Here is a 10,504-nt window from a genome sequence, read left to right as displayed (position 1 = left end):
GTGCAATAGACACAAGCAGGAGCAAAGTCCTAGGGGGCATATCCACTAGGCTCACAACCAGGTTACCTGTCCAGCACAGCGCCACAGCTTGCCATGTCTCAAGACTCCTCTGGATTCAAGGGGTGAGTCTACCATGGTTTCCAGTCTTTGATATCTTATAGGGTGGTTCTCAGCTTAGTGGACAAGTTTCTCAGGCAGAGGAGGGTTCACACAGTCATGGTGGGCTCTGCTTCTCAGCCCTGAGCTGGTCCTTAAATACCTTGCTTATCACACTCTGTCACACATGCACAATCTCATTAATTCTTATCTCTAGTAGTCGGGCCTATGTTTACTATTCTCTTTCCAGCCAGACTTTTGCCTGTCTTTTTACATGCTCCTTACAATTATTCTTCTCTCATACCATATATCCTAAGAATGACCTCCCTTCCTTCTACTCTTGTCAGTTACTTCTCACATCTCCCCTTTCCCTGGGATCCACTGCTCCATTTCTCTTCAAAAGATAACAGACCTCCCAGTGGTATCAAGCAAACATAGCTTAACATGATATAATCAGAATAGACACAAACCCTCAATCCAGAATGGACAAGGCATCTTAGTGGGAGGAAACTGGTCCCAAGAGCAGAAAACAGAGTGAGAGACATTTCCACTCTTAGTGTTAGGAGACTACAAAACCCCAAGCAAAATAGTCATAGCATGTATGCAAAAGGTCTAATGCAAAACCCATGCAGTCTACATGATGACTGCTTCAATCTCTCTGAGCCCCTATGAGCCCCAACTTATTTATTCTGTGTCCCATATTCTGCTGGTGTCCTCAAATCCAGTGGCTTGTACAATCATTCTTTGTCATCTTTGTCATGTTCCCATTAGATGTTCCCAAAAGCCTCCCTGATAACAATTGGGCTAGACCCCAATTTATGAGTATAACAGATTACCATTAGTAATCATTTTGTTGACTTCCTGTCAGTCGTTTTTGGTCCTACCCTAAATCTCTGAGCCATCCAGCTTCTGGTTCCTGGACATCTAGGGAATGTCAGGCATGGGCTTGCTCTACTGGCTAGGGCCTCTAGTCAGACCAGTCTTAAATTGACCTTTCCCACAAGCTATGAGCCACCCTTACCCCAGCATATATTCCAGTCAGGATTGGTGTGGGTTGAAGGTTTTGTGGCTGGGTTGATGTCCCAGTCCCAAAACTTGCAGCCTTGCCAAATTACAGAAGGTGACCTCATATCTTTATTCATGAGGAATCCTCACTAAGGTCACCCTCATAGGTTGCAGGAAGTTTCCAATACACCCTGTTTCCATATGGCTCAGGTAAAGTTTTTCCTATTCCCATCATCTATCCCTGTACTCACATCCGCCTTTGCTCCAGCCCAGTAAGATCCCTCCTATTCAAATCTGGACATGCTCCCATTCAATACACAAATTTTTTCCCCTTCCCATGGAGATCCATGCATCCTCTCTAGAGCTCTCCCTGTTACTTAGCGTCTCTGGATTGCTTTATGATTAGATTTACCTAATAGCTAGTATCTACTTATAAGTCAGTAGAAATCATATTTGTCTTTCTTGATCTCAGTTGTTTTGCCCAGGGGAATATTTTTTATTCATTTTTTTCTTTTCCCTTTTTTTTTTTTTTTTTTTTTGGTTTTTCAAGACAGGGTTTTCTCTGTGACTATTGAGACTGTCCTGGAACTAGCAGTTGGAGACAAGACTGGTCTCACAGTCATAGAAATCCACCTCCTCTGCCTCCCAAGTGCTAGTACTGAAGGCTTATGCCACCACTGCCCGGGTGGGAGACAGTTTTTCTAGTTCCATCCATTTGTCTGCAAATTTCATGATGTCACTTTTTTTTTCTAACAGCTGAGCAATACTTCATTTTGTAAATACACCTTTTCTTTACTTGTTCTTCAGTTGAGGGCCATGTAGGTTGTTTCCATATCCTGGCAATTATGAATCAAATGACTATGAACATGTTTGAGCATGTGTTCTTGTGGTAAGATGGAGTGTCTTTCAGATATATAACCAAGATTGGTATAACTGGGTCTTGAAGTAGATCAATTACCAATTTTCTTAGAAATCATCACCTTGATTTGATTTTTTCACACTCTCTCTGTGTATCTGTCTCTGTCTCTGTCTCTGTCTCTGTCTCTGTCTCTGTCTCTGTCTCTCTCTCTCTCTCTCTCTCTGTGTGTGTGTGTGTGTGTGTGTGTGTGTGTGTGTGTGTGTATGTGCTCACCAACATACATGCATATGTGCACTTCCTTTTTCTTTTGCTGGTGTGGGATTATATATTTCCTGTGTTTTCACAGGTGTAGTTAACCTCCTTGAGTTGGGGGGTTTTCTTTCTAATATTCTCTGTTGGGCAGGGGTTGAAGATAGATATTGTTAAAATTTGAGTGTATCATGGAATATCCTGTTTTCTCCATCTATAGTGATTGAAAGTTTTGCTGTAAATAGTAGTCCCCAGTGGCATCTGTCGCTTTGTAGATTCTGCATGACATCTGTCCAGGCCCTTCTAGATTTATAGCCACAGTTCATAAGTCAGATGTTATTCTTTTTTCTCTAGATTTTTTCATTTAAATTAGAAACAATCTTATTTTGCATATCAATCCCAGTTCCCTCTCCCTTCCATCTTCCCATGCCTCTCACCAACCCCTCCATCCCAAGCCCCTTCTGCCCTCCTGGGAGGGTGAGGCCTTCCATAATAAGACTACCTTTATATGCTATTTTCTTTTTTTCCCTTGCAGTTTTTAATATTCTTTCCTTCTTCTGTATGTTTAGTGTTTTGAGTATTATGTGTCAAGGGGACTTTCTTTTTTAGTCCAATTTATTTTATCATATAGGCATCTCCTTCTTTAGGTTAGGATAATTTTTTTTCTCTGATTATCTTGAAAATATTTTCTGGTCCTTTGAATTGATATTCTCCTCCTTCTATTTATATTATCCCTAAAATTGGCCTTAACTTAGTGCCATAGATTTCCTGGACATGTTGTGTCAGGAACATATTCGATACAGCATTTTCTATTTTATTTTATATAATTTATTATATTTTATCTACCATTCCTGATATTCCTTCTTGCATCTCTTATATTCTTTTGATGATGCTTGTGACTGTAGTTCCTATTAACTTACCGTCATTTCCAAAATTCTCTTAGTTTGTGTTTTCTTTATGGCTTCTGTGGTTGTTTGAAAGAAAATGGCCCACAAACAGAGTTGCACCATTAAGGAGGTGTGACACTGGTTGAGGAAATGTGCTAGTGTGGAGACAGGGTTTGAGGTCTCTTGTCTCAAGCTTCACTCAGTGTGATAGTCAACTTCGTGGTGCCTGCAAGATATAGCATTTTTAGCTTCAGCACAACACTGCCTGCACAATGCCTTGTTTACCATGATGATGAGGATGGAGTGAGATTCTGAACTGAAAGTGAGTCACTTCAATTAAATATTTTATAAGAGTTACCATGGTCATGGAGTCTCTTCACAGCAATAAAAAACCCTACTAAACAAGACAGCTTCTATTTCCATTTTCAGGTATATTTTTATTAATTTCCTTCAAATGTTTACTTGCTTGTTTGTTTGTTTCATGGTTTTCTTTAAGGGATTTACTCATTTCCTTTTGTCTGTCTTTTCCTCAAATTCTTTTAAGAGTTTTATTCATTTCTTCTTTAAGAACTTCTTGTTAAATACATATAGCTTCATGTGTTTGTAAAAATACTGGGCCAGGGGTTGGTGTTGCACGCCTTTAATCCCAGCACTCAGGAGGCAGAGGCAGGTGGATCTCTGTGAGTTTGAGGTCAGCCTGGTCTCCAGAGTGATTGCCAAGATAGGCTCTAAAGCTACACAGAGAAACCCTGTCTCGAAAAAAAAAAAAAAAAAAAAAAAAAAAAAACCTTTCCTGGTTTGTTGGAAAAATCAATGCAGAAATCTCTCTATACATTTAAACATTATTTTTATACTTAGTTTAAAAGAACCTTTGAAATACTGTTCTTTGTAGCCTATGAAAGTATAAGTTCTTATAATACAGCATAAGCTTTATAAGAAAATACTCATGTTAAATGTATTTCAATTGTTCTTCAAGTACAGGAAATATCATCTTCTGAGTTTTCAAAATTAAATAGTTCAAACTAAAATTTATTCATATATTTATACTACAATCCACTCATTAAAATTTGTAGTGAATAATTACAAAAAAAGAACCGCTGTCTTTGTTAAGTTGATATAAAAGTCTTTTCCTTGTGCTTTAGCTATGTTTGATTAATCAGAGTTTGCTGTATTAGTATAGCTGGACTCTGATGGTGACATATTCCCCTGGCTGTTGTTGATTGTCCTCTCCACAGTCTTATGGAATCTGGATTTGGGATTATTTTTGGTCTATGTGCCAATTTCTGGGTTTGTTTGTGTTTAATGGTTATGTTCTCCATTGGTTTCCGTTTCCTCTTTTAGACTGTGTGGGCTGTGATTTACCAGGGGGCCTCTATGTAAGTAGGAGATTGCATTTCTAGTAGCTGGTGTGGTCTCTTGTCTAGTAGAGAATCTCTGCCCAATTGGGGACAGGCTTTCTGGTGACCAGTATTGGCCACTGATTCAACAGAGAGACTCTGCCTGAATTAGGGGTTGTTCTGGCAGGCATGGACTGTGGTTAGGCAGGAGGTGTCTTACCCCCCCCCCAAAAAAAAAACAAGAATAGGCTAGTGTTGCAGGCTGGCAGTCTACCTGGTCTTCTGTAAGGAGTGGGCTGTGTTTGGGCGGGGAATGTTTACCAGAGAAATGTCAAGACTTTTCTATCATTTCTTTTTCCTCAATGAGATTTTTCAACCAGAAAAGCTCCATTGCATTCTTAGGAAGTTGTTTTCAAATTAGAAGCCTATTACTTGAATTGGTTCCCCATAAGGTTACTATCATCTGTCTAAGAATTATGTACATCAAAGAAAACAGAAAACAGTGTTTTTCAAAAGGGAATTTCTCTGAGTTTTGTGTTCTTCTTGATACTCTATGTCAAAATAAGCCTTCAAAGTCCTGGCTTGTCACACAGATACCCCTACAACATTTCCAGATTATGGAAGCCTGGTTTTAGAACACAGTTCTAGATAAAATAAATAATGTTTAAGGCAAACAAAGCAGAAAAAAAGACCTGAAATTAACTTTAAAACAAGCATGTTAATTGGTTATTTCCTTTTGTTATTTGCAGATTTCTTCAGAAAATAAATATGCAAATGGTCCTATAATATTCATCCAACAATAAATGTTCACAGAGGAAATAATTTATGATTATATTTGATGATTATATGAAATGTGACTATAAAGATTAATGAGAAGTCATCCTCATGATGACTTTTGGATATATGTGCCCATAAATTTGAGATGCAATCATGAGATACATATACATATCACATGAGATTACACGTTACAACGAAGGTATTGGGGAGACACCATATCTGTCTTTGAACATGTAAATTACAGGCATAAACAGTCAGCATTTTTAGGCAATATTTTCATAAGCCTTGCCTATGAAAGACTAGTTGATCACCTGGTAGGACTGCCTATATATATCAATTTTTATTTGCTGTAATTGTCTCATGACCCACAACAGCTCATGTCACATTATTTAAATGAGATGCTAGTTTCAAGCTATGTTTTGGAGCTATTTACCTTACACAGCAATAAAATTAATGCTCAACACATTAAATTATTTACCATAGGTCAGAGTAGGTAAGATTCTTAACCATATATGATCTTTACTATACAGCCAACTTCCTTTTTAATAATGGATACAATCATTTCCATCTAATTTACTTTTTTTCATTGTGTTTCCATCTTCCCTTCATTTTACTGTGTGGATTCCACTAGATCAAAAATCCTAAAATTTGGCGATTGCAAATTTATAAAATCGTTTCATATATTGTTAGAATTACCAAAAAACCGTAACTGTATAATCAAACATAATACTCTTCTATTATCAACTTAAGTATGTTTAAAACTAAGTCAGCACTATAATTTGTTGTGACAGCAAGGCTTTCATTATGATTTCAGGGGACAGTGATACACAAATGTGATCCTAGCACTTGGGAGGCAGAGGAAGGCAGATAAGCAGTTAAATGTCATTCTCAGCTACATCTTTGCTTGCAGCCTGCAATACATGAGGCACTGTCTCTAAAAACAAAGGTGAAAAATAAAATTCTCTGACTATGTTTCATACACATAACAATGTAATTGTGTGCCACAAACTGCAATGTGAAGTCATATAAATCTAATTTTAATTTTGCCTCTGAATTCATGAAAAGTAAACAGGATACAAAAGACATACCACATATGAGTGGTGTCCTTACTGCCCCCTTCTCATTCTCGAGCAAAGCATCATGACCTCTCATTTGTCTGTTTTGTACTTTGATTTCCTGATTTCATGACATATTTCATCTGGTGCAACTATGTAAGTTAAATTTTCCATTTTGTTCCAGAGAATTATTTAAATCCTCATTTAAAGACCAACTAATATTGCTTTTTTTTCCAAGTCTTCCCAATGGAATTTATTTGCTTAGCATCAAAATCTCAGAACTTTATAGCTTCCACTTCTTTCTGACATGTGTTCTAGTTCATAGGCTTGTCTGGCCCACTACATTACAGACTTCAGTACATGAACTCACTATGAACTGGACAGACCCATTGCGAATACTTCCCACTAAGTGGGAATTCAGTTAGCACTACTTGAAGATAATTATCTCCTGATTCATCTGAGATTTGTGTGAGGTCACAATGAATCATGCTCTAAAAGAAATTGCATGCTGCAAATTGACTCACAGAGGGAATGTATATAGTACAGTAACTCTTCATGACCTTAAAGCTTTTGTCTTCAAATTAACCTCCCTGCAAGTCTTGGTGACTTTTCCTTTCTATCTAATTTACCAACTGAAAGGGCTGACTTAATCTCCATTCCCTCATAGTACTTCTTCATTATTGTGCTCTGCATCATCTCCTCCAGATAATTATCATTGCCTTCTACTAATGGCTAATATTTCCACTTTTCTAGGCAATTAACCAACAGACAATTTTTAATGTCTACTTTAAGCATGGCTTCAACACCATGAAAACCAGTCTTCCACACCTCCTTGATTGCTGAATTATGACATAGCATCACATGGAAAGGGGGTGATTTTATTACATACTAAATTTAATGAAATCAATTTGAGTGTGTACTACAAGTGATATAACAAAGAAGGTGAGGAATGCCCATGTACAACTTAATTCCTCCAGGTTTACAAGAAGCACACATACCCATTCTTCTCCCAATGATCAGATCTACCCATACAGCTCCACCTGTAAATAAGCAGTTCTAAAGCCATCACTTACACAATCACTTTCTCTAAGCATTTCATTTCACTATAAAGATACCCATCGTGCAGTGCTTTCTATCTCTGTAATGTTAACACCACTTCTCAAGTCAGAGAGCCCGAGAGTATGACCTTACCTATGTTTGGTCACTCTGTACATAAGATCAACTAATTGACAGAGCACCATCATGCTTTCCAAAATCATCAAGGCTTTTGCTAAAATGTTTTCTCTTATCAATGCATGTTGATTCCCTATTGAATTTCACAAAGAGACTCTCTTGAAGTTTTATATACATGTTTCTAAATTTATTAGTCGAGAAAAGTCACTATTGTTATTATAACTGCCTGATTCTCAAGGTCTTGAAATTAGCATTAAAGTGGCTAGCTTCGTCAGTTCCTCCATGAAAGAGCAATAACTAACACTCCTTTCTATCTCACTATTTGTTTATATTGAACACCTTCCATTCTACTTTGTTAATTCTCTACTTTGTTGATAGTCTATCTATCTTACATTTGACACAATAATCTCTTGTAATACTTAGGCATTAATTATCCTTTGATTTCTGTCATTTCCTCCCTTTTTTTCTCATTTGAAAACTTACCACATATTTTTCTTTTGCAATTATGTCATTTATTTTTTGAGATTATAATATAACTATGCCCTCCCCTCCTAAACATAATCAGAACAACAACTTTTTTCTTTTTATTTTTTATATATTTGAATTGCAAACAAGATTGAATTACATGGGGATCCCAGTTCCCTTCTCCCTCCCTTCCTCCTCTATCACCCCCCCCAACGAAAATCTTACCTGTCATATGTCCTTTCTTCTAATCTACACCTGACTCAAAATTTCTGCTTCCTCATGACCTCGCATTCTTCCTTTTCTTCCCTTCTCACTCTCTTTGCTTCCTCCCCCATCTTCCCATGTTCTCAATTTTCTCAGGGGATGGTGACCCTTTCCCCTTGTCCAGCGGACAGTTTGTCACTTTTAGGGTCTTCTTTGTTTACTGGTATCTCTGGCAGTGTGGACTGTAGGACGGTAATTCATTACTCTATGTCTAAAATCCACATATGAGTGAGTACATATCATGTTTGTCTTTTTGTGATTGGGTTACCTTGCTCAGAATGGTTTCTTTGAGTTACATCCATTTTCCTGCAAATTACAAGATTAAATTGTTTTTTTTTTTTCTTCTGAGTAGTACTCCATTGTGTAAATGTACCACATTTTCTCTATCCATTCTTCAGTTGAGGGGCATTTAGGATGCTTCCAGTTTCTGGCTATTACAGATAGTGCTGCTATGAACATCGTTGAACACATGTCCTTATTGTAAGAATGTGCTTCTTTTGGGTATATGCCTAGGCATGGAATTGCTGGATCTTGTGGTAGACTCATTCCCATTTTCTTGAGGAGATGCCATACTGATTTCCAAAGTGGCTGTACAAGTTGCCACTCCCACCAGCACTTGAGGAGTGTTCCTCTTTCTCCACATCCTCTCCAGCATAAAACTGTCATTGGTGTTCTTGATTTTGGCCATTCTGACAGGAGTAAGATGGTATCTCAGAGTTGTTTTGATTTGCATTTCCCTGATGGCTAAGGATGTTGAACACTTTCTTATGTGTCTTTCGGCCATTTTAGATTCCTCTACTGAGAATTGTCTATTTCTGTACCCCATTTTTTTAATTGGATTGTTTTGTGTTTTGGAGAATAGCTTCTTGAGTTCTTTGTATATTTTGGAGATCAGCCCTCTGTCAGGGCTGTCTTTTCCCAGTCTGTGGGCTGTCATTTTGTCTTGCTGACTACGTCCTTTGCCTTAGAAAAGCTTCTCAGTTTCAGGAGGTCCCATTTATTAATTGTTCATCTCAGTGTCTGTGCTACTGGTGTTATGTTCAGAAAGCAGTCTCCTGTACTGATTAATTCAAGGGTATTTCCCACTTTATCTTCTAGTATGTTGAGTGTGGCTGGGTTTATGTTGAGGTCTTTGATTCATTTTGACATAAGTTTTGTACAGAGCAAAAGGCTTGGGTCTATCTGTAGTCTTCTACATGTTTGCATCCAGTTATGCCAGCACCATTTGTTGAAGATGTTCTCATTGTTCCGGCATATATATTTGGATTGTTTGTCAAAATTTAGGTCTCATAGGTATGTGGGTTAATATCAGTGTTTTCAACTCTATTACATTGGTCTACCTGTCTATTTTTGTGCCAATATCAAGCTGTTTTCAGGACTATAGCTCTGTAATAGAGATTAAAGTTAGGGATGGTGATGCCCCAGAAGTTCCTCTATATTACAGGGTTGTTTTGGCTATCCTGGGTCTTTTGTTTCTCCATATAAAGTTGAGAATTGTTCTTTCAAGGTCAGTGAAGAATTGTCTTGGGATTTTAATGGGGATTGCATTGAATCTGTAGATTGCTTTTGGCAAGACTGACATTTTTTACTATGTTGATCCTGCCTATCCAAGAGCATGGGAGATCTTTCCATTTTCTGGTATCTTCTTTAATTTCTTTCTTTAGAGACTCAAAATTCGTATGGTACAGGTCTTTCACTTTTTTGGTAAGTGTTACCCAAGGTATTTTATTTTGTTTGTGGCAATTGTAAAGGGTGATGCTTCTCTTATTTCTTTCTCCACCAATGTGTCATCCATATATAGTAGGGCTACAGATTTTTTTGAGTGGATCTTGTATCCTGCCACTTTGCTGAAGGTGTTTTTCAGCTGTAGGAGTACCCTTGTAAAGTTTTTCGGGTCACTTCTATAGACTATCATATCATCTGCAAATAGTGAGAGTTTGAGTTCTTCCTTTCCTATTTGTTTTCCATTGATCTCCTTTTGTTGTCTTATTGCTCTAGCTAGAACTTCAAGGACAATATTTAACAGGTATGGAGAGAGTGGACAGCCTTGCCTTGTTCCTGATTTTAGAGAGATTGCACTGAGTTTCTCTCCATTTAATTTTATGTTGACTGTCGGCTTGCTGTATATTGCTTTTATTATGTTGAGGCATGTTCCTGTTATCCCTGATTTCTCCAGGACATTTATCATGAATGGGTGTTGGATTTTGTCAAAGACTTTTTCAGCATCTAGTGAGAGGATCATGTGATTTCTTTTCTTCAGTCTGTTTATATGGTGTATTACATTGATGGAGTTTTGTATGTTGAACCATCCTTGCATCCCTAGGATGAAGCCTACTT

This window comes from Cricetulus griseus, chromosome 2 (assembly GCF_003668045.3).
Source record: "Cricetulus griseus strain 17A/GY chromosome 2, alternate assembly CriGri-PICRH-1.0, whole genome shotgun sequence".
Taxonomy (NCBI): Eukaryota; Metazoa; Chordata; class Mammalia; order Rodentia; family Cricetidae; genus Cricetulus; species Cricetulus griseus.
The sequence above is the reverse complement of the archived record's forward strand: the minus strand, read 5'-3'. Positions refer to the sequence as shown.